Here is a 21,533-nt window from a genome sequence, read left to right as displayed (position 1 = left end):
CAGATATAGCCCCATATCCCCTTCTTCTTGCGTCTCTTTCCCACCCTCCATATCCCACCCCTCTATGTGGTCACATGGCACCAAGCTGATCTCCCTGTGTTATGCGGCTGCTTCCCACTAGCTACCTATTTTACATTTGGTAGTGTATATATATCCATGCCACTCTCTCCCTTCATCCCAGCTTACCCTTCCCCCTCCCTGTGTCCTCAAGTCCATTCTCTATGTCTGCATCTTTATTCCTGTCCTGCCCCTAGGTTTTTCAGAAGCATTTTAAATTTTTTTAGATTCCATATATATGTGTTAGCATACGGTATTTGTTTTTCTCTTTCTGACTTACTTCACTCTGTAGGACAGACTCTAGGTCCATCCACCTCACTACAGATAACTCAATTTTGTTTCTTTTTATGGCTGAGTAATATTCCATTGTATATATGTGCCACATCGTCTTTAGCCATTCATCTCTCGATGGACACTTAGTTGTTTCCATGTCCTGGCTATTGTAAATAGTGCTGCAGTGAATATTGTGGTACATGAGTCTTTTTGAATTATGGTTTACTCAAAGTATATGCCTAGTAGTGGGATTTCTGGGTCATATGGTAGTCCTATTTTTTGTTTCTTAAGGAACCTCCATACTGTTCTCCATAGTGTCTGTATCAACTTACATTCCCACCAGCGGTGTAAGAGGGTTCCCTTTTCTCCACACCCTCTCCAGCATTTATTGTTTGTAGGTTTTTTGATGATGGCCATTCTGACCAATGTGAGGTGATACCTCATTGTAGTTTTGATTTGTATTTCTCTAATGATTAGTGATGTTGAGCATCCTTTCATGTGTTTGTTGGCAATCTGAATATATTCTTTGGAGAAATGTCTATTTAGGTCTTCTGCCTATTTTTGGATTGGGTTGTTTGTTTTTTTAGATATTGAGCTGCTTATAAATTTTGGAGATTAATCCTTTGTCAGTTGCTTCATTTGCAAGTATTTTCTCCCATTCTGCAAGTTCTCTTTTCATCTTGTTTATGGTTTCCTTTGCTGTGCAAAGTCTTTTAAGATTCATTAGGTCCCATTTGTTTATTTTTGTTTTTATTTCCATTTCTGTAGTAGGTGGGTCAAAACGGATCTTGCTGTGATTTATGTCATAGAGTGTTCTGCCTATGTTTTCCTCTAAGAGTTTTACAGTGTCTGGTATAGTGTCTGAGGTGGGACGCAGTACAGTAAGAGCAGATCTGTGGATCTGTGGATCTTTAATATGAACAAAATTCATTTGAGAGTGTCATACTCTGAAAAGGGACTAAAATTCCAAACATTCAATAGCCGTGAATTTTTTCATTGGTATAAAGAAACTTTCAAAATAAATTTAGATTCCAAAATTCCTTTCTTAGTAGAGTGTTTGGCAAAGGCAAATGAAAACTGTGGAAAATCTGAAACTAGATTTATTTTTATCTTCCCAAATCAAGACCTGCACCTAATGAGAAAAACATTACTATTATATTAAATTGGCATAGGAGGAAACAGGCTTAAGGCACAAATAACTTGTCCAGTGACAGATAGTTAGTGTGGTAGACATAATAATGACCTCACTTCACTCCCAAAGATGTCCATGTCCTAGTCTCCAGAATATGTGGATGTGTTACCTTACATGTCAAAAGAGACTTTGCAGATGTGATTAAGAATTTTGAGGTGGTGATATTATTCTGGATTATCTAGGTGGGCCCAATTTAATCAAAGGGGTCCTTATAAGTGAAAGAGGAGGGATAGGAGAGTCAAAGTCAGAGAGAGGTTTGAAGATGTTACACTGCTGGCTTTGAGAATAGAGGCAGGGTCATGAGCCCAGGAATGTGGGTGGCTTTGAGAAACTGAAAAAGGCAAGGGAACTCATTCTTCTCTAGAGCATCCAGAAAAAATGCAGGCCTGATGACATCTTCATGTTAGCCCAATGGAGCACATTTTGAGGTCTGACCTCAAGAAGTGTAGATGAAAATTGTGTTGTTTCAAGCCATGAAGTTTGTGGTGATTTATTACAGTAGCAATAAAGAAATAACACAGCTAGTAAATGTTGAAGCAGGTACTTGTCTGGTCTGACAGTAAAACACATATTTTCAACCAGCCCAGATAGCTCCCCCAAAAGAAAAGCACCAAACAAGAAAACCTCACAAACCCAAAGGGGGCTAAAAACAAAATGGAAGCCAAGGTAAGGAACGAGGAAACAAGAGTAAAATCCGATTTTAAAAATGTGTGTGTTTGTGCTGTGTGTGTGTGTTTGTGTGTGTGTGTGTGATGGTGATGGTGGTGAGGGGAAGCTGTGAAGAGAGGGAGCTGCTTTATTTTTTAAGTGCTCAAATAAACATTGGTTTTATTACACTCTGTTCAAAGTGTGTAACTGGGAAGTTCAAATAAAAAATGTCCCAACAGGACAGGCACTACCTACAACATCCAACACTTCAGAAATATTTTCTTTTGAAAAGTGCCCCTATCTTTAATGGATTTGCATCTCTGTTCATTTCAGGAAAGCTCTTACTAAATTTAATGTGCTTCAGTTCAAAGGTGGTATTATCAATGGAAAAATATTTTTATCATGTTTTCACTTTCTCTTTTAGGTCCTCCTGGTTAACAGAAAGGTTTTTGACATTACTCCAGGCAGGGGAAGGTCACAGGATAAACCAAAATTAGAAAGGAGTATATGTGGTTTTCACAATGCTATATCCTTGTACACTCACACTGATACAATAACAGACTTGCTAATTAGTCTAAAGACCTTGGTTGCCAGTGTTGTAAAGGTTCTGTGAAACTGCTGTCTGTCACCTCGGCTCTCATTACTATAATTGCCTACAACTATCTACAACAAACTCTCTCTTCACTCAAACATCCCTGATTTCAGTTATATCCTACAAAAACTAGAAAAAGAGAAACCTTACCATAGATCCTACTCCATATTTATATATGCTATTGGCATGTCCCCTTATCCCTGACTTGTATTTATGAAGACAGATTTAGAGATTCCAAAGTTCTACCAAATATTTATTTTCATCTCTGAATCACTTCTTGTCTTCTTTCTACATCAAGCAAACGATATCTGAGCAAATAAGTAAATAAGTGTGGTATCATGAACATGTGTGTCTCTGTGTATGCATATATATATATATATATATATATATATATATATATATATATATATATATATATATATATTTCTTGAGCAAAGTTTTGGTTTAATTTAAATTCCTATAAAGACACCTGAAACTATTTTCAGTGATAGTGCTTACATTAGTACTATGCACGGGATACTCTTTTGTGAAACTACAGTAATAAAGAGCCACATGTTCTCACTAAAAAAGCAAACTCTAATCCTCTCTTCTGCCCTATTTCCCAACTGAAATTTTGGAAGAGTCTATATTTGCTTCTCTCTATGTGAAGTATACAAAGCATGTAATCTGGTCACCCTTTTCAGCACTAAGTATGGACAGCACCAAAGATGACAGTCTATCCCAGGCAGGAGTGGTTCTTCCTGAGTAAAACAGATTCGGATGTAGATGTTGGGAATTATAATCTTCTTTAAGTAATCTGCTTCTTGTACTGACCACAAGACAGAAACCACTCTTCAAATCACTGTAAACAGGGAGAAGAAAATGCTGTTCTTTTATAAAATTATTTCTTTTTTGATTCAGTAATACATGCAAGTGATATAAAATTCCCCAAAGTGCAAAAACCTATTCTCCAGTCACCTAGTTGCCTTCCACAGAGTTTCCACTGTAGCCATATTTTTTTCTCCATCATATACTTTTTCTCTATCAGGCACATCAAAGCCTTTTTGTGCTGAGTAAAAAAGGCTTTGGGGCACTATGCTTGGGGGGGGGCATTTTAAACAGCAAAATCTCAAAAAAAACCCAAAATATAAAAAATGAGGCACTAAACAGAGCCCCCAAAGAATACTTCTTTACAGTATAAGAATGAAATAAGAAGGCAGAGAGTCACCTTCTTTGACTTCAGCTAGTGACATGTGCACTGGGGGACTCAAATTTTTTGCTGCCCTGTGCATATCCACAAATGAATGCAAAGTTCGAGTATTGATTTTGAAGTTACAAAGAAATTTTACCAAGTAGGTGAATCTGCAGATGCAGAAAAATGAATAATGAAGATCGATCTCCTTAACAATATACCTTGGCAGTCTTTCTTAATAGTACACAAAATGCTGCCTGATTCTTTTAAATAGATAGTTACATTTTATTCCATTTAGAAATACAACACAATAGATTTAACCAACCTCTTGTTAATGAAGATTTAGATTACTATTTTTTGTTGCTGTTGCAAAAAATGCTACAAGAAATATTCTTGTAAAGTGATTTTGCACATTTGTAAGTATAACTGTAGTATATCTTTCTAGAAATTGGATTGCCAGATCAAAGTATATGTAAATTTTCCTTTCTGATATTTTCCTTTGCTCTTTTGTTACTTTAAATCATAAAGCTACTCCACTAAAATATTACTCTTCAGATTTTGTGAGCAAACATGTCATCTTTTATTAACAGAAGTATAGCATTCCTTTAAGAAGGAGTATCATTTTTGTGTGTGTGTGTGTGTGTGGTACACGGGCCTCTCACTGTTGTGGCCTCTCCCGTTGTGGAGCACAGGCTCTGGACGCTCAGGCTCAGTGGCCATGGCTCACGGGCCTAGCTGCTCCATGGCACGTGGGATCCTCCCGGACCGGGGCACGAACCCGTGTCCCCTGCATTGGCAGGCGCACTCTCAACCACTGCGCCCTCAGGGAAGCCCAGAATATCATATTTTTAAGTGGAAAATCTAAAACTTGAATTAAGTTCTATCCTGTAGGAAAAAAGCAAGATTCTTTTTTTTTTTTGAGGTCAAAACAATGGTCTTTTTAAAAATTGAAGTAGAGTTGATGTACAATATTATGTAAAGTTACAGTTGTATAATGATTCACAATTTTTAAAGGTTATATTCCATTTATAGTTATTACAAAATATTGGCTATATTCCCTGTGTTGTACAATATATCCTTGTAGCTTATTTTGTTTTATTTTATTTTTGAGTTAATTTTGATACTATGAGACAAAAGTAAGTTAAAAAAAAAAGATGGTGTGTTTTGCCTCATTTCACACTGGTTACTGGGACTTGGTAAAAGTCCAGTGTGTTTCAAGCAGAACATGATGATTAATAAGCGATGACAAGGTTCAAAGGCAGTCACACAGCCGGGCTGCTACAGGCAGCTCCCATCTCACCATGCTTCTTTTGGCAGCAGACTTGTTGGTACTGGATAATGGTAACAAGAATTCCATGACTGTCTAGGGAAGGAGATATGCATATTCCTCCTGTCAAATAAAAATGTGGAAGGAGATATAGAATGACCTTGCATACATCGCTGGCCTACTCAGGATTGTAAGGTTCCTTATAACTGTGAGAAAAAGAGTATATTTTGGCATTTCTTTTGTTCAAGGCACTCTACTGTTGTCAACATAAACCCAAGCTGATTTTGCTAATGATATTTGACCTGAATGTTGACTTTTCCTTTTTTTCACCTATATGACTGAAAGAGTGGGGAAATCTGGCTCTCCTTCATGGGAAGAGAGAGCTTGATAAGACTGCTCACTATACAAGGATCTGGGGACATAAGAGGTTTGAAACTCAAGAAATGTTCTTTAGATAAGAAGCCCAAAGCAAAATGTAGAAAGTAGATTTAAGTAGATGATAAATTTGTGAGCTATCTGTGCTAAGAAAATAATCAAATCAGAACCAGAAAGAGGATGAAATATCAGAATTAGGCAATGAGTCAGAACAGATAGGTCTTGGAGGACCCAGAAGGCATTGAAGTTGAAAACGAGCATGACACGTGTGAATTATCAATTATAGATCCACTAAAAACTGAAAACCATGATTAAGGAAACCAAGACAATTTGTGTAGGTCAAAACTTTAATACAGTAGATCCATACATTGACTAATGAACTCTCTCATCCTTGGTATATTTAGGTTTCTATCAGAGTAAGAACTAATTTCCAAGTTTGGCTCTGCTGGATTCTATAGTTGAACTGAAGCAGGAGCACAAGGTAGTGAAGGAGTCTCAAAAGCTTTAGGTACCATATTTGCTCAGTCTTAGAAAACTTCTATTATATCAATATTATAAGTTCTTCTTAAAAATGATGCTTCAGAATTCTACTGCCTACAGGATCAATTATAAACTCTTGAATAAGTCAAAGAAGGGCCATGATTTTCATCCCCAACCATCATTCTTGACTCAGCTCCCAGCATTCCACCACATCTACTACTCCACAGCATTAGAATTTTTTTTACTGTGCCGTGTTCTCTCTTGCCTAAGATATTGTACATTCTGTCCCTTCTGCTTACAACACCTCACCCTTCCTCTTGTCCACTTGTAAGACTACCTACCAATCAAGTATCCTTCCTCTTTGAAGTCTTCCTTGACCATCTAGTGCAGCTAAGTCCTCTTCTCACAGTATCCATAACATCTTGCACAAATCTCTTTGTTTATCTCATCCCTGCTGCTATTGATAGTAGTGGAAATTGAAGCTCAGAAATTACAGCAAAAAGGCACCTGCCCTGAATATTGTTTTTTCCAAACTGTAATCACTGATTGACCTTATTCAAGAGGTTTAATTGTCTATACTTTCTATTATAGAGTATTTGATACTCAGTCTCTTTCTGTCTGAATGGGATAACATGTATGCCTGGATGTAAAAATACAGTGATAGCTGAATTTATTTTTAAAGGGAAAAGGCCAATAACCTTGATTTAAATTCCAGTAAAATTACATATTTCTCATGTGAGAATTACTCTTTTCTTATCTACCTCCAATTATTCCTAAATATCATCTGATGATATTGTTTATATTCCTAGTCATAATCATTACAATTATACATGGAACTAGTGTGATTTACAAACTACTCAGAAATTCCCTGGTCTTTTTCTTCAAAACAAGCCATTAGGATAGTTGTTTAAGAATTATTACAGACAAGAAAGTGTGTTTTACTCAAAGTAATACTGTCAACAGAGGTGATGGGACTTGAACACAACGTTTCTGATTCTTTGTATGCTGATCTCTCTATTATGTTGTTAAATAAATAAACTTTCTGTTGATTTCCCACATAAATTCTCAACTAAATTTCTACCAATTGAGTATTATCTGGTATCATAATAAAAAATGAGCACTTAGAATTTTCTATGGGCATGAGTGTCATGCTACAAATTTGGCAAGCAAGGAACAATACAGTTCTCTATTTTCCATCGGTCAGTTGATTCCCACATTAAGCCCAATATCCTACCCAGAGGGCAGAGAAATTAATCTCAGTTAATCTTGGGCTTCCCTTCTTTTTCAAGGTTATATAAGGGTCTGGGACTCCGCAGTGTTAGATTTGTCAGGGAAGGTTAACCAAATCATACATTTCCACAAGTTACCCTAAGACAACCAATATTCCTGACCAAATAGCACCTTCAGGTCTGCAGCTTTGTGCCAGAGACCCAGAAATACACTTCTTTCTGGGGTCATGTCTGCACCAAGCCAGGTGATCCACCACAGTAGACCCCCTCCTCCTTCCCTTACCAGCACTAAGTGATATACATAGTTTGTGTAGGGGTTGAAGACATGGCTAAAGGATGTCTCCTTGAGCTCTTCAAATCAACCTGCCTCTACTTTCAATCTGCTTTTTTTCCTTTTTCAACAAACTTCCTAATTTTTCTAAAATGTTTCAGGCTACTCATTTTTTGAGTTCTTTTACATACCTTCTTTCCTCTGAGCTGGCTCCCTGTTTGGAACAGGAAAGAAGGCAGATGAAACATGTGTGGTGAGGGGAAAAGGGAAAATACAGCAGGGAAAAAATTGTAAATCAATCACAAATCTCAAAATCGCAATATTACCTGTCAATGTTTTTAACCTTTACAGTAAACCTCTTTTCCACACTATAGATGCAGGAATAGGGTATAGGATTAGGAGAAAAAAAAAGCATATGTAGGGGCATAATTTTTAGGATATTTCAACATCAGGCCATTGCCTCTGAAAATATGGTTATCATACCAGATATTAACAAGCACATGACTTTAAAACCTGGACTAATCAGTGAGTGTGCACACAATATTTTAATGAAAGTTTAGTCATTTAAGAAACTTTGCTTGGCTTCTGAGCTCCCATTATTGATTTTCTTTAGGAAAGAAGTGAGTTCTTTCTAAACATTTGATGCTTTTGTCCTGTGTCAGTGTTGAACTCTAGGGTTTGGGTTTTTTACTTCCATTATGAACTTTAGTTTTCTGATAATACTTTTGGATGGAAGGGAAACTTTCATGACAGTTTCTTTGTAGGAGGATATGTTTTTATCTAAATACTCTCAACCTTGAATCCTAACATTTATTTCTCCCCAAGGAGGTGGAGAGAGTTCCTTCACTGTTGACTTTGGCAGAAGCACTGGGGATCCGACCTCAGCCTTTCTCCACCCTTCTCTCTGGGGTCAACCTGCCTGTAGAAAACAGGCCTTCTGGCCTCTGCCTGGAATTAAGTTTGACAGAGAAAGGCTCCATGTAGGGAGTTTTGCCTCGTTCAGCCTCTGAGTGGGTGGGTGAATTGTCCCACTCTGGGCAGCCTTGAGGGAGCAGTTGTAGTTCCCTTTTAAAGCCACATTAATCAGCATTAGTTTTATCAGTAATACAGATGATTTTTAAAATCTTCACTCTGTCTAACTTTCTGTCTTATTTTTTAAATGGTTCACCTTTCAGGTGTGGAAAAACAACAATATAACTAATTGGGTTTCTTCTAAAATATTAACTATCGGTTTGACAAGCTCTTTAGTTTCTGGAATTTAAAGCTGTGGCTCATATGGAACAAAAGCAACTGGCTGAAAAGTTCAAAGCAAAAAAAAAAAAAGAGAAGAAATTAATCAACTTTTCAACACATTGCCAAATAAGGATGGCTGTATTGTTTTTTATTACTTAATTGAACTTCTAAATTGAGGTCAACTAAATCTACCATTCATTTTGTTGTCATAGTTTCAGTGTCTAATACAGTTAAATTCATTTTGGGTGTTACTTTAAAATTTTCCAATTAAAAGGCAGTCTCACTTATTTCACAAATATTTTTGAATATGACTCAAACATACACACTTATAGACTTAAACCCAATCATTTCTTTTTCCCTTCCAGTTCTTGCATCAAACACATTTCCTACAATGGTACTGGTCAGAGTAGTCTTTGCGTTTTGGATATTTTCAATAATACTGAAAGTGGAGAATAAAAAAAATTTGATTTGTTCCTTCTAGATCTTATGAATATGGCTGCAGAACAATTTCAGAACTAAATGGATATAATCTTCCCCAGTGTTGATAAGCTATGACCTCAAGACAGAATTTTCAGCAGAAGTCCCCAGTGTTATTTGGTCTTTTTTGGTACTAATTAGGAAATGAACAGTTTGAATGAAAACAATAATAAGAATCTAATTTTAATGCATTTTTGCTGGGCTTACAGATAGTCCAAATGTAGAGAACAAAGTCAATGCAGGTAGGAGGAATTTGAATTGGTTTTTCCCAATAATAATTAACATTGACTTAAAGACAACCAAAATTTTTATAAAGTGATTAGCAATTGAGTATGGCTATAATTTCAGACTTTGCCTATACATATGTAGACCGTGTGTAAATTTCTTAGGTTTCTCAGATTTTAATATTAATAATATCATGTTGCTTGGTCTATAAATGTAATGGGAAAATAATGAGTGTGCAATAAGTGGTTTTGTGCATGTACTTTCCACATCTTATTTATTTATTTATTTGTGTATTAACTTTCCACTTAGGATAACATCATTGAGATGAATCAATGGTTTGTTCAGTTATTATTTAATAACAATTTAAAAATCCTATTTCTTTAACCATGTTGGGCATCCAAGAAGCAAATTTTGAATTAAAGACCTTTTTCCATTACCACCTACACCCCTGACTGCTCAACTCCTTCAACATTCATTTGCTCATTTTCTTGGTAATGAGATTCTTACTTTTAGGAAAATGTCTCTCTCATTTGTGAGACCAACTATGATTATTCATTAACTATGATTAACCCTAATAAGTTAGCAGTGGAGAATGAGCTGTCTCTGGCATATTCTTTAGAAATGGGTGGTCCTCGATACACAAAAATAAACTCAAAATGGATTAAAGACCTAAATGTAAAACTAGACACTATAAAACTCTTAGAGGAAAACATAGGCAGAACACTATGACATAAATCACAGCAAGATCCTTTTGGACCCACCTCCTAGAGAAATGGAAATAAAATAAAATAAAAACAAATGGGACCTAATGAAACTTAAAAGCTTTTGCACAGCAAAGGAAACCATAAACAAGATGAAAAGAGAACCTGCAGAATGGGAGAAAATATTTGCAAATGAAGCAACTGACAAAGGATTAATCTCCAAACTTTACAAGCAGCTCATGCAGCTCAGCAACAAAAACAAAAACAAAAACAAAAACAAAAACAACCCAATCCGAAAATGGGTAGAAGACTTAAATAGACATTTCTGCAAAGAAGATATACAGATTGCCAACAAACACATGAAAGAATGCTCAACATCATTACTCATTAGAGAAATGCAAATCAAAACTACAGTGAGAGGGCTTCCCTGGTGACACAGTGGTTGAGAGTCCGCCTGCTGATGCAGGGGACACGGGTTCGTGTCCCGGTCCAGGAAGATCCCACATGCCGAGGAGCAGCTGGGCCCGTGAGCCATGGCCGCTGAGCCTGCGTGTCTGGAGCCTGTGCTCTGCAACGGGAGAGGCTGCAACAGTGAGAGGCCCGCGTACTGCAAAAAAAAAACCAAAAAACAAACTACAATGAGATATCATCTCACACCAGTTAGAATGCCCATCATCAAAAAACCTACAAACAACAAATGCTGGAGAGGGTGTGGAGAAAAGGGAACACTCTTGCACTGTTGGTGGGAATGTAAATTGATACAGCCACTATGGAGAACAGTATGGAGGTTCCTTAAAAATCTAAAAATAGAACTACCATATGACCCAGCAATCCCACTACTGGGCATATACCCTGAGAACACCATAATTCAAAAAGAATCATGTACAAAAATGTTCATTGCAGCTCTATTTACAATAACCAGGACATGGAAGCAACCTAAGTGTCCATCAACAGATGAATGTATAAAGAAGATGTAGCACATATATACAGTGGACTATTACTCAGCCATAAAAAGAAACAAAATTGAGTTATTTGTAGTGAGCTGGATGGACCTGGAGTCTGTCATACGGAGTGAAGTAAGTCAGAAGGAGAAAAACAAATACCATATGCTAACACATATATATGGAATCTAAGGGAAAAAATGTCATGAAGAGCCTAGGGGTAGGACAGGAATAAAGACACAGACCTACTAGAGCATGGACTTGAGGATATGGGGAGGGGGAATGGTAAGCTGAGACTAAGTGAGAGAGTGGCATGGACATATATACACTACCAAATGTAGGGTGGATAGCTAGTGGGAAGCAGCCATATAGCACAGGGAGATCAGCTAGGTGGTTTGTGACCACCTAGAGGGGTGGGATAGAGAGGGTGGGAGGGAGGGAGAAGCAAGAGGGAAGAGATATGGGAACATATGTATATGTATAACTGATTCACTTTGTTGTAAAAGCAGAAACTAACACACCATTGTAAAGCAATTATACTCCAATAAAGATGTTAAAAAAAAAAGAAATGGGTGATCTAATAGTGAAATTTTAAAGAGTTATATCAGACTAATAGAAGACTTGTTTGTGACATTTAGAACGTAATAGGCCAATAGAGGAAGTATTTGAAGTAATTTAGAACTTTCATGTTGTCATTTAGCAAATCATTTATACATTGAGCAAAATTTCTTCAGCATCAACTGTATACCAGACACTACTGTACTAAAGGCTAAGGTTGCAGAGCCTCATGCAACTTCTCAAGTCATCTATTTTAGTATGCATTCCATCTATCCATCTGTCCATCCGTCCATCCATCTAGTTATCCATTACTGAATGTCTTTTATGTGTCAGTCTCTAATTCAATGTTTGTCTTTCCCGTCAGAATATAGTTTTATGGAGGAGTTTCCAGTATTACATGCCTGTGCATAGCATAGCATTTTGCATATGGTAACTTAATAAAGATTTATTGAGTCAGTGAATGAATGAATATGCCAGGTCCTGTGCTTGGTGATGGGGAAATAAAATCAAATAGCACACTGCCTTTGCATACTATATCTGAATGCCTATTTAGGAGATTATAGTAAATTCAATCTTGTCATCTGAGTGATTAAAGGTGAAACTTAATGTTATTTCTCCTAAAGAAGAACCTAATTTCGTAAAACTAAATGTTTCCATCTCTTTACCATAAGCCAGTATTATATTTTCCATGTCTTCTTCATTAGCCTAAGAATGCTTTACTCCTCTGACTAATTCTAACACCTTCTTTTGCTCTTTTCATTAAGTTAATATAAATAAAATACTTTTATGTGCTAAGAGCCTTTCACTTCCTCCCTCCCTCCCTCCCTCCATCCCTCCCTCCTTCCTTCCTTCCTTCTTTCCCCCTACAGTCACCATTAAACTGGAATAACTGGATATAGTTCTGAATTAATACTTGGCTTTTAGAATATATCTGAAGGTTATATGAGCATTTGGAGACCATCATTTCTTAAAAGGTTTTATTTCATTGTCATGTCTGCATTTATCTACTGATATTAGAGTGTTGGTAAAATTTACATATTCCATCAAACAGTTAAAGGTAAATCTGTCACAGAGGTTGCCCTGGCCCTTATTTCAGTTCAGATGTGTACAAATTTGGCAGAGTAAGCCATCTCCCAAGTACTCCCTGGACAATTCCTAAAACTTAATATCTCATCATACACATGTTGAAAATATATCTGGGCTGAGGTTTGAGCAATGGACACACCTAGTAAAACACATTTTTACATTGTTTGTATTCACATTTAGAGCAGGCCCAAGGAATGAAGATGTCTTCAATGTTATCTCAGAAGAGTTTTGATTTTTCTAGTTACCATCAAAGTACTTCCAAGAAGCTGCTACGATGCAATGACAAATATCTGAGGAAACAAATTGTCTGTTACTAGGAAAGTACCATTAGTAGAACAACCAGTTGCCAGGTGCAACCTGAATTAGATCACAGTTAGAACTGGGGAAGTATCAGGAAACATGCTGAATTGTGGTGGTGGGGACTGTTGGCATTTTGGCCTCTTTGGACTTTTGCACACTTCAGTGACTTTTCATTAATTATGTTGTCAGTGCAGCAGACCCTGGACACCTGAAACAGCCCGTCTACTCCTTGGAGGAAAATGTAATGGAAACATCTACAAAGTATTTGCCAACAAAGTACTTGTCAGAAATATTTACTTTCTACTTAAATTAGTGTGAAAATAAAGGAAGTCAAGAAAAAAAATAAGGATGTTTTTTCTAACTGGAGATCCTTGTGCTCACAATGCAGAAAATTTGAAAGGATTTGAATTGCTCACATGCAAGTTCTTTTCCTTCCTATTCCTGGAATCTACTTAGCTTATGCAAATTTGGAAACGGTATTGTAGCACTGTAGACTGCCATGAATCAGAAGTAAATCTCATTTTCTACTTTTCTTAAAAAAAACATGAAAAATGAGCATTTCTGCAGTTCATCATAGAGATGAATGGATTAGATTTTCTATCCATATTGTCAAACGGATCAAAGGATGAAAATTTAAACCTAATTTGGATAAATTCACTAAAAATATAAAAGGCTAAAGTCAACCCAAACTTCTAGGGCATCTATATCAACAAGATAATCAGTTTGAATGATATTTCCTTACTATGTAGCCATTAATATTAATGTTAATTAGATATGCTAGGCATTAGGTTTCCAGAAAAAAATAACAGGTATATATATATTTGATACATATTGCATGTAACATCTGAAATGTAAAACGTATATTAATATCTATTAAACATGTATCTTTTTGAATTAGTGTTTTTATTTTTTTGAATATATACCCAGGAGTAGAATTTCTGGGTCATATAGTAATTCTATTTTAAGTTTTTTAAGAAACCTCCATATTGTTCTCCACAGTAGCTGTACCAATTTACATTCCTACCAACAGTGTAGGAGTGTTCCCTTTTCTCCACATCCTCACCAACAGATGCTAATGGCATCTAGTAGGTGGAAGTCAGGGATACAGCTACTCATTCTGCAGTGCCCAGGACGCGTCTCTACAACAAAGAACTATCTGGCCTCAAATGTCAATAGTGCTGGGGTTAAAAAACACTGCTCTAATTCATTCTCATCACTGCCTCCAGAATCATTTAGTAGGAAAGCAACTTTGATTAGACCCGACTCCTGTGTGAAACCTTTCAGGTCTTCTCATTGTTTATAAATTCACATTCAAAAGTTTAACGTTGGCCTCCCTGCTTACCCTGCCAGATTTGTGATGTGAAACTTTCCTTTTCATTTGCCAATGTTGGGACATACTCTACGGTTTTTTTTTTTTTTTTTTTGCAGTACGCAGGCCTCTCACTGTTATGGCCTCTCCCATTGCGGAGCACAGGCTCTGGACGCGCAGGCTCAGGAGTTGTGACTCACGGGCCCAGCAGCTCCGTGGCATGTGGGATCTTCCTGGACTGGGGCACGAACCCGTGTCCCCTGCATTGGCAGGCAGACTCTCAACCACTGCGCCACCAGGGAAGCCCCATACTCTACTTTTCAACATTCTTTCATCTCACTATATTCTTTCTGGAGAGTGATTTTGTATTCGTTCTATTGTCTGTCTGGAATGCCCTCTAACCCTCTCCCTTCATCTGGCCTAGGTAATCCTACTCACTCACAGGTCCGAGGATAAATGCCACTTCTTCAGAAGCCTTCCCTGATTACTGAGACCAATTTAGTTCTCTTTGTTATACAGTTCTTAGCATTCTGTATTTCTCTTTCATAGCGCTCATAAGACTTTCATTATTTCTCCAGTCGTCTGTTATCTGGCAAACTAAATAAAGGTGTAAATTGGGTCTATATTGTCTATCTTATTTCTAGTGCCTGGCACATACAAGGATCTCAGATTGTTGTTAAATCAATTACTATTATGGAAATCAATCCTATTTACACTTATTGTCATAATACATCAGTGTCATAATATTTAGATAAGTTTGTTGTTTTCCATCTTATGTTTGCTCTAGACTTCTTTGATGGTTTCATTATTTTCTAAATTTTGCCATATCGTCTGTTACCCAATCCCTAGCCACCACTACCAGTAATTTGCTAGGTAGGCTGCATGTTTTCAGTTCAACTAATTATTACTTTTATAACTTCAAATAATAAACTTAAATGTATACTTAATATATTTCCTAATTTGTAAACGTCTGAAATTAAACAGCAGACACAGAATTTGTTTATCCTCGAAGATGATGAAATTCTCCACTTCTTTTTTCCTTTTTTGGTAACACAATCTTGGGTTTTGGTGCCAATCTATTATTCAGTTTTATTACTATGGTAATTTAAATTCTTTCTTTATAACATTCTTTTAACTTTTCTAATAGTTCAGCTGTTGGGAATATAAATACTACCAAAATTTAAGATAAGTCTGTGCTTATAATTATACTCTGATTCCTGTTAGCCAGTTCATGCTCTAAATTCTTCATTTGTGAGTTTTTTATTTGAATATGTTGGTTGCCTGGATTGGGTTAAACATTTTTCTCCCGAGGAAATGTCTGTCTGTCTGTCTATCATCTATCTATCTATCTATCTATCTATCTATCTATCTATCTATCAATTCCACAGTCCCTGAATATTTAAGACTGCCTGTTTAATCCCTTCAATCATGATTAATAACAGACTGATTGAATATATAATTTTGTCAAAGACTTTTCCCATCAAAACTTTGTTATCTGAGATTGCTGAGAATGTTCAGTCCAGTCACATATTTCTTCTCTGATTGGTAGATAATCTCTTCCATTTTTTCCCTATTAGGTAAGGTTTCCTTCTTGCCCCCTGAAGCTAAAGAATATCATCATTAAGGTATACCTTGTTTTTTTACTCTTTTTTGGGGGGGGATAGAGCGGCCTGTTCAACTGTAGATTCAGGTCTTCCTTAATTTCTTCTGTTTTTTTCTTATTTAAAAATGCATTTTGCTTCATTTGTACACATATCTTCTTTAGATACATCAAATACCTGTATGTTAACTCACATTTGTTTGCCCTCAATATCCTTCACCTTTCTTCCTCATTATTCTTCTCTTTTATTTTCCTTCTGTGATTTTTCTCAGAATATCTTCCCCATCGAAATAATAATGTATATTATCTGCTTCTCTATAAAGTTTCTATTCCTTCCAAGTTAAGTCTTCAATTGAATTATTATTCATTGAATTTCTTTGCTCAGGCAATAACTATCTGATCAGTCAGTAACTGCTTCATCTTGTTTTCTTACTGAATAATCCATTCTGAATATTTTGTTTCAATGTCTACATCTTCTTTTATATTCTTGATAACATGAATCAGTTATATTAAAATTTCTTTTGTTTTCTGGAATAGTGAATTAAATTTCTTAAAGTATGATCTAAACATACCTTTCTTCATGAACTTTTTATTTTCCTTCCCCACACCCGGTACACAAATACAACCCATCCCACAATACTCTTTAATTGTTGCACAGTTTTGTATTTATTTTGTTTGTTTAACTCATCTTACAATAGGAGACATTTTCCCTTGAAATATTATACATCCTACTTCCCTGTTACCTAAATCCTTCTCTTAAACCTGAACAGAGCTGGATATCGACAGTTTATATCATTTGTTCAGCAACTCATCTGTGTAAGATGTTGGAACAGTACTTTGAGCAGTGAATGATTATTTGGGGATGATTATCTCTGTGCTTCTCTAGAATCATCTGTATTAAGGATTGCCTTTCCAAATTGTTGGCATATAATTTTGAATCAGAGAAAGGCTTTTAAAGTTTTCTTTAAAATCTCTCTATTCAACCACATTGATCTTATTGGTAAGATTGTTATTTGATTATTATGTCAGGTTTGCAATAAATATTATAATCCATTGGCTTTTGTTTTGTAGTAACTTCAAAACTATTAGTGTTTCCCATGCTTGGTGTAAATAAGCAACAATGTCCCCCTTAAAATTGTTTCTAATCTATACTGCTTTACCCACTTCTCAGTTAAATTTTTGCTTTTGGTAAACAATGGAACAACACGGATAATATTTAACCTCATATCAAAAACAACTAGAAAATAAGAAAAAAAATATGAACAGGTTTCATATATTGGAAAACATCCAGTGCAGTACTGTGATTCTTGAGAGTGGGTAAGGAAACAAGGTTATCCCTACAGTTACCTTGGCTTTCTCCTTGAAGGCATGATCTAGACCTTAGAGCAGGGAGAAGATCACAAGTAGACCATGGTTGAAAGTTATGGCAGTAGATTTTGAAAATAAGGGATTTACACAGAACAAGTGCTCCATAAATCTGCCTAAGTGCCCTGTTAATTCTATTTTGAATATTAAATTGACCAAGTATAGGATGAAACTCCATATGGTTGGACAAAGAAGTATGAGTGAGCTGTGAGCTGAATTGTTTCTAAACCTTGTACAATGGGATTGAAAGATGTTTAATTTCCCAGGAGTCAGAGTTGCAAGTCCTCATTGATCACTCAAGGCATTCACTAGACATCCAAAGAGTTATTCCTTAGAAATGTGGCTAAACATTCCCTAGAGTATAAGCTACTATAGAAGTACCCCAAAAAAGTTAAAGTAAATATTGAAAGGATCAAACTTAACTTTAAATAACATAACTGATAAGCAGAACAATAATCAACACCTTTTAAAGGTAGTGAGCAAAGACCAGACATTCAACAACATAAAGTTCACAATGTCTGGCTTTCAATTAAAAGTTACTAGATATACTGATAGGTGAGACATTTTAACACAAAATCAGAAGAGAGATAAGTGTATAGAAAAAGGTCCACAAGTGAAAAGTGATGGGATTACCAATATGTTATTACAAATATGCTCAACTACATAAAAGAGAATATGAAGATAGGTGAGAAATGGAAGATATACAAAAGAACAAAATAAAAGAAAACTTCTAGGAGAAAAATAGTATCTAAGATGAAATAGTCACTGATGGTATTAGCAGAAGATTAGAAACTTCAGAAGAAAATCAGTAAACTTAAATCCTAATAATAAAGACTATGCACAGTCAGAAAAAAATTCTGAAAAGTAATGAACAGATCTTTAGTGAATTGTGTGACAGTAAAGTATCCTAACATATATGTAGTAAGATCCCACAAAGGGAGAGTGTCAGAAAAAAGATTTAAAGAAATAATGGCAAATTTATTTCAAATTGGATGAAAAATGAATACAGATCTAAGTAGTTCAAAAATCTCCAAGCAGGAAAAATACAAAAGTCACTTCATAATGAAATTTCAGAGAACTAGTGATAAATAGAATTTCATAATAGTAGCTAGAAAAAAAAACACACAATATATCATGGAAAAAATATTAAAAGACTATAAATTTTCATCAGAAACCATGCAAGAGAGAAGACAATGGAAGGAAAATTTATGTAAAGTACATAAAAACAACAGGTAAACCTAGAATTTTCTACCCTGAAAAAGTGTCATATAGCATAATCTATACTTAAACCCAACAATACCAATACTTTCGTTAGATGTAAATAATCTAAACACTTCATTAAAAATCAGAGATTGTTAAATTGGATGAAAAAAATCCCAACTGAACTGTCTTCAAGAAACTCTCTTAATATATGTAGAAACAGCTAGATGAAAATTGGAGGGATGAAACAATATATACTAGGTAAACAATAATCTTAAAAACATTGACTTCACAACAAGGGATGAAGAGATGAATTTCAAATGATAGAAGGTCAATTTATTAATTAGACTTAGTAATTCTAAATGTGTATATAATTAATAATAGAGCTTTAAAATGCATGAATCAAATACTGACAGACTGAATGGAAAAATAGCTAAATCCACAATTATATTTGGAGACTACAACAGTCTTCTGTCAGTAGTCAGTAGAATAAGGAGACAGAGAATCAGTAAGGATATTGAAAACTAGGACAATATTGTCACCAACTTGACCTGACTGGCAATACAGAACATTCCACCTAGCAATTGCAGAACACACATTCATTTCAAGTGTACATGGAAACATTCTTAAAGCTAGACTATATGCTGCTATTAAAAAGTCTCAATAAATTTAAAGGACTAAACCCATACAAAGTATGTTCTTTGCCGATGATATAATTAAATTAGGAATAGACATAATAAGATACCTAGGAAAGATTCAAATACCTGAAAGTTAAAAAAAAAAAAAACAGGCAAACATACCTCTAACTAATGGGTCAAAAAAGAAATCACAAGGGAAATCAGAAAATATTTAGAAATGAACAAAAGCAAAAATATAAAAATCTGAAATTTTAGGATGCAGCTAATACAACACCAAGAGAAATTTTACAGCCTTAAGTATTTATAATTAACAGAAGCAAGGTCCAAAATCAATGATCTATGTTTCCAACTTATGAAACAAGAAAAGAAAGGGCAAATTAAATTCAAACTAAATAGAAGTAGGGATATAATAAGAAAGCAGTGAAAGAGAAAATGAAAAGACTCAGCGAAAACAAGTTTGTTCTTTGAAGAGAGTGATAAAATTGAGGAACTTCTAATTAGATTAATCAAGAGAAAAGAGGAAAGACACCAATATCATGGATGAAAGGACATCAACACAGATTCAACATTATAGGATAATAAGGAAATACTATGAGCAATTTTATATTAGCAAATTATACCACCTTCATGAAATGAGCAAATTCTTTGACAGACACAAATTACCAAAATTGACTGAAGAAGAAATAAAAAATTTAAATAGCTTTATATCTATTGAGGACCTTGAATTAATAACTGAAATCTTTCCACATAGACAACTGTGAGCTACAATGCATTTGCTGGTAAATTCTATCAAAGAATTAAAAAAAATAATAACACTAACTCTACCAAACTCTTTTAGAAAATAGAGCAGGAAAGGAATTCTTTTAGATCATTTTATGATGGCAACACTATTCAGAAGTGAAAATCTGCCAAAGACATTAACAACAACAAAAAAACTATACACCAAAATCCCTCAAAAAAATAGGTGTAAAAACTTTTAAATAGAGACACTGTAACTCACCAAAAAAGATACCCCACATCCAAAGACAAAGGAGAAGCCACATGAGATGGTAGGAGTGGCACAATCACAGTGAAATCAAATCCCATAACTGCTGGGTGGGGGAATTACAAACTGGAGAACACTTATACCACAGAAGTCCACCCACTTGAGTGAAGGTTCTGAGCCCCACATCAGGTTTCCCAACCTGGGGGTCCAGCAACGGGAGGAGGAATTCCTAGAGAATCAGACTTTTAAGGCTAGTGGTATTTGATTGCAGGACTTTGACAGGAGAGGGGGAAATTGAGACTCCACTCTTGAAGGCCACACACAAAGTAGTGTGCACATTGGGACCCAGGGGAAGGAGCTGTGACCCCATAGGAGACTGAACCAGACCTACCTGCTAGTGTTGGAGAGTCTCCTGCAGAGGTGGAGGGGTGGCTGTGTCTCACCGAGAGGACAAGGATACTGGCAGCAGAAATTCTGGGCAGTACTCCTTGGTGTGAGCCCTCCCAGAATCCAACATTAGCCTCACCAAAGAGCCCGGGTAGGCTCCAGTGTTGGGTCGCCTCAGGCCAAACAACCAACAGGGAGGGAACCCAGCCACACCAATCAGCAGACAAGTGAATTAAAGTTTTACTGAGCTCTGCCCACCAGAGCAGCAGCCAATTCTACCCACCATCAGTCCCTCCCAACAGGAAACTTGCTCAAGCCTCTTAGATAGCCTCATCCACCAGAGGGCAGACAGCAGAAGCAAGAACTACAATCCTGAAGCCTGTGGAACAAAAAGCACATTCACAGAAAGATAGACAAGATGAAAAGGCAGAGGGCTATGTACCAGATGAAGGAGCAAGATAAAACCCCAGAAAAACAACTGAATGAAGTGGAGATAGGCAACCTTCCAGAAAAAGAATTCAGAATAATGATAGTAAAGATGATCCAGGACCTCGGAAAAAGAGTGGAGGCAAAGATCGAGAGGATGCAAGAAATGTTTAACAAAGACCTAGAAGAATTAAAGAACAAACCAACAGAGATGAACCATACAAAAAATGAAATGAAAAATACACTAGAAGGAATCAATAGCAGAATAACTGAGGCAGATGAATGGATAAGTGACCTGGAAGACTGAATGGTGGAATTCACTGCTGTGGAACACAATAAAGAAAAAAGAATGAAAAGAAATGAAAACAGCCTAAGAGACCTCTGGGACAACATTAAATGCAACAACATTCACATTATAGGGGTCCCAGAAGGAGAAGAGAGAGAGAAGTTCCCAAGAAAATATTTGAAGAGATTATAGTCGAAAACTTCCCTAACATGGGAAAGGAAATAGCCATCCAAGTCCAGGAAGTGCAGAGAGTCTCATACA

The sequence above is a fragment of the Mesoplodon bidens genome, assembly GCF_964165515.1.
Source record: "Mesoplodon bidens genome assembly, chromosome: 17".
Lineage (NCBI taxonomy): Eukaryota > Metazoa > Chordata > Mammalia > Artiodactyla > Ziphiidae > Mesoplodon > Mesoplodon bidens.
This window is presented reverse-complemented; position numbering follows the sequence as displayed.